The sequence below is a fragment of the Rhinopithecus roxellana genome, unplaced genomic scaffold (genome assembly GCF_007565055.1).
Source record: "Rhinopithecus roxellana isolate Shanxi Qingling unplaced genomic scaffold, ASM756505v1 contig5549, whole genome shotgun sequence".
NCBI lineage: Eukaryota > Metazoa > Chordata > Mammalia > Primates > Cercopithecidae > Rhinopithecus > Rhinopithecus roxellana.
Window position 1 is genome coordinate 17,596 of NW_022144144.1, and position 5,346 is coordinate 22,941.

General features: G+C 27.5%; 1 pseudogene across 1 annotated transcript; it reads right to left on the minus strand.

Annotated features, from left to right (window-relative positions):
- Positions 1–2,710: 2,710 nt before the first annotated feature.
- On the minus strand, positions 2,711–3,625 carry LOC115896164 (annotated as a pseudogene). Its single transcript, XR_004056104.1, has one exon. The product of XR_004056104.1 is annotated as a 40S ribosomal protein S2 pseudogene (transcript).
- Positions 3,626–5,346: the final 1,721 nt, after the last annotated feature.

Consider the following 5,346-nt stretch of genomic DNA (forward strand, 5'->3'; position numbering starts at 1 on the left):
CTCTTATACCTATTATGTCTATATTTTATATCTATTGTGTCTATATTTTATACCTATATTTATTATGTCTATATTTTATACCTATATCTATCATATCTATGATGTCTATATTTTATACCTATATGTATTACATCTTTTATGTCTATATTTTATACCTATATCTATTATATCTATTATGTCTATATTTTATACCCATATCTATTATATCTATTATGTCTTTATTTTAAACCTATAACTATTATATCTATTATGTCTATATTTCATACCTATATCTATTATAACCATTATGTCTATATTTTGTACCTATATCTATTATGTCTGTATTTTATACCTATATCTATTATAATTATTATGTCTATATTTTATACCTATATCTATTATATCTATTATGTCTATATTTTATACCTATTTCTACTATATTTATTATGTCTATGTTTAATACCTATATCAATTATGTCCATATTTTATACGTATATCTATTATATCTATTTTGTCTATATTTTATATCTATATTATGTCTATATTTCATACCTATATTTATATACCAGTTATGTCTATATTTTTTTCCCATATCTATTATATCTATTATGTCTATATTTTATACCTGTATCTATTATAACTATTGTCTATATTTTATACCTATATCTATTGTATCTATTATGTATATATATTATACATATATCTATTATATCTATTATGTTTATATTTGATACCTATATCTTTTATATCTATTTTGTCTATATTTTATATCTATTTCAATTATGTCTGTATTTAATCCTGTATCTATTATATCTTTTATATCTTTATTTTATACCTATATCTATTATATCTATTATGTCTATATTTTATACCTATATCTTTTATATATATTTTCCCTATATTTTATACCTATTTCAATTATGTCCATATTTTATTCCTATATCTATTATGTCTATATTTAACACCTGTATCTATTATATCTACTATGTCTATATTTATACCTATATCTATTATGTCCATATTTTATACCTATATCTCTTATATCTATTATGTCTATATTTTATATCTATATCTATTATATCTATTATGTCTGTATCTTATACCTATATCTATTATATCTATTATGTCTTTATTTTAAACCTATAACTATTATATCCATTATGTGTATATTTTATACCTATAGCTATTATATCTACTATGTCTATATTTTTCACCTATATCCATTATATCTATTACGTCTATATTTTATCCCCATCTCTCTTATATCTATTATGTTTATATTTTATATCTATTATATCTATGTCTATATTTTATACCTATATCTATTTTGTCTATATTTTATACGTATATCTATTATGTCTATATTTTATACGTATATCTATTTCATCTATTATGTCTATATTTTATACCTATATCTATTATATGTATTATGCCTATATTTTATACCTATATCTATTAAATCTATTATGTCTATATTTTATATCTATATCTATTATGTCTATATTTAATACCTATATCCATTATATCTATTATGTCTATATTTTATACATATAATTATTATATCTAATATATCTATATTTCATACCTATATCTATTATGTCTATATTTTATATCTATATGTATTATATCTATTATGTGTATATCTTATACATATATCTATTATATCTATTATGTCTATATTTTATACCTATATTTATTATATCTATTTTGTCTATATTTTATACCTATATCTTTTATATCTATTTTGTCTATATTTTATACCTATTTCAAGTATGTCTGTATTTTATTCCTATATATATTATATCTATTATGTCTATATTTTATGCCTATATCTATTATATCTCTTATGTCTATATTTTATACCTATATCTATTATATCTATTATGTATATATATTATACATATATCTATTATATCTAATATGTCTATATTTCATACCTATATGCTGTTATATCTATTATGTGTATATTTTATACCTATATTTATTACATCTATTATGTCTATATTTTATACCTATATCTATTCTATCTATTTTGTCTATATTTCATACCTATATCTATTATATCTATTATGTCTATATTTTAAACCTGTATCTATTATATCGATTATGTCTACATCTTATACATATATCTATTATATCTATTATGTCTATATTTTATACCTATATCTATTTTGTCTGTATTTTGTACCTATATCTATTATGTCTATATTTTATACCTATATCTATCTATTATGTCTATATTTTATAACTATATCTATTAAATCTATTATGTCTCTATTTTATTCCGATATCTATTATGTCTATATTTTATACCTATATCTATTATATCTATTATGTCTATATTTTATAACTATATCTATTAAATCTATTATGTCTATATTTTATACCGATATGTATTATGTCTATATTTTATACCTATATCTATTATATCTATTATGTCTATATTTTATACCTATATCTATTAAATCTATTTTGTCTATATTTTATATGTATGTCTATTATGTCTATGTTTTATACCTATATCTATTATATCTATTATGTCTATATTTTATACCTATAATTATATCTAATATGTCTATATTTTATACCTATATCTATTATGTCTATATTTTATATCTATATCTATTGTATCTGTCTATATTTTATACCTATATCTATTGTATCTATTAAGTCTATATCCTTTTTTTTTTTTTAACAGGCTTAATTCACTTTATTTTTCTGTATAAAAAGCCTATGTTGTAGCCACAGCTGGAGCCTGGGTCCACTGCACGGAGACTCTGGTGTGGGTCTTGACAAGGTGGTCAGTGAATTCCTGATAGATAGACTTGGTAAACACAGTGTCCTTCCATACATCAGGGGTCAGGTAGCTGTAGGTCTTAGAGATGGCATCAAAGGTGGCCTTGGCGAAGTTGCCCAGGGTGGCAGTGCAGCCCCGGGCTGAGGTGTAGCAGTCATCAATACCAGCCATCATGAGCAGCTTCTTGGGCACAGGCGCTGAGACGATGCCAGTGCCCCTGGGTGCAGGGATGAGGCGCACCAGCACAGAGCCACAGCGGCCTGTCACCTTGCAAGGGACGGTGTGGGGCTTGCCGATCTTGTTCCCCCAGTAGCCTCTGCGCACCGGGACAATGGAGAGTTTGGCCAGGATGATGGCCCCACGGATGGCGTTGGCCACCTCCTTGGAGTACTTAACACCCAGGCCGACGTGGCCATTGTAGTCCCCGATAGCAACAAACGCCTTGAACCTGGTGCGCTGACCAGCACGGGTCTGCTTCTGCACCGGCATAATCTTCAAAACCTCATCTTTGAGAGAGGCCCCCAAGAAAAAGTCAATGATCTCAGATTCCTTAATGGGCAGAGAGAAGAGGTAGATCTCCTCCAGGGACTTGATCTTCATGTCCTTGACCAAGCGGCCCAGCTTGGTGACGGGCATCCACTCCTTATCCTCGGCCTTGCCTCCGCGAGCTCCGCGGCCTCGGCCCCGACCCCGTCCACTGCCGCGACCCCGGCCCCGTATGCCACTGCCGAAACCTCTGCGGAAGACACCGCGGTTCCCCATCCCAGGGCCACCAGGGCCTCCGGACCGCCCCGCTGCACCGGCGTCATCCGCCATTTGGTGTCTTCTCGGAGAAGAAGCTAATGTCTATATCTTATACAAATATCTATTATATCTATTATGTCTATATTTCATACCTATACCTATTATAAATGTTTTATACCTATATCTATTAAATGTATTATGTCTATATTTTATAGCTTTATCTATTATATCTATTATGTCTATATCATATACCTATATCTATTATATCTATTATGTCCATATTTTATACCTATATCTATTATGTCCATATTTTATACCTATATTTATTATATCTAATATGTCTATATTTTACACCTATATCTATTATGTCTATATTTTATACCTATATCTATTGTTTATATTTCATACCTATATCTATTATATCTATTATGTCTATATTTTATAGCTATATCTATTATGTCTGTATTTTATATCTATATCTATTGTATTTGTCTATATTTTATACCTATATCTATTGTATCTATTATGTCTATATATATTTTTTTTTAACAGGCTTAATTCACTTTATTTTTCTTGTAAAAAAGCCTATGTTGTAGCCACAGCTGGAGCCTGGGTCCGCTGCACGGACACTCTGGTGTGGGTCTTGACAAGGTGGTCAGTGAATTCCTGATAGGTAGACTTGATAAACACAGTCTCCTTCCACAGGTCAGGGGTCAGGTAGCTGTAGGTCTTAGAGATGGCATCAAAGGTGGCCTTGTCGAAGTTGCCCAGGGTGGCAGTGCAGCCCCGGGCTGAGGTGTAGCAGTCATCAATACCAGCCATCATGAGCAGCTTCTTGGTCACAGGCGCTGAGACGATGCCAGTGCCCCTGGGTGCAGGGATGAGGCGCACCAGCACAGAGCCACAGCGGCCTATATTATGTTATTATTATATTATGTCTATATTTTATACCTATATCTATTATATCTCTTATGTCTATATTTTATACCTATATCTATTATATCTATTATGCCTATATTTTCTACCTATATCTATTATATCTATTAAGTCTATATTTTATACCTATATCTATTAGATCAATTATGTCTATTTTTATACCTATATCTATTATATCTATTATGTCTATATTTTATACCTATATCTATTATATCATTTATGCATATATTTTATACCTATATGTATTATATCTATTATGTGTGTATTTTATACCTATATCTATTATGTTTATATTTTATATATTTTATATATTTTATATTTTATTTTATATATATTTTATGCCTATATTTTCTACCTATATCTATTATATCTATTAAGTCTATATTTTATACCTATATCTATTAGATCAATTATGTCTATTTTTTATACCTATATCTATTATATCTATTATGTCTATATTTTATACCTATATCTATTATATCATTTATGCATATATTTTATACCTATATGTATTATATCTATTATGTGTGTATTTTATACCTATATCTATTATGTTTATATTTTATACCTATACCTACTATATCTATTATGCCTATATTTTATACCTATATCTATTATGTCTCTATTTTATACCTATATCTATAATATCTGTTATGTCTATATTTATAACTATATCTATTTTACCTATTACGTCTATATTATATACTTATATCTATTAAGTCTATATTTTATACCTCTATCTATTATATCTATTATGACTATATTTTATACCTATATCTAGTATATCTGCTATGTCTATATTTTATATTTATATCTATTATACCTATTACGTCTATATTATATACGTATATCTATTATGTCTATATTTTATACCTATATCTATTATATCT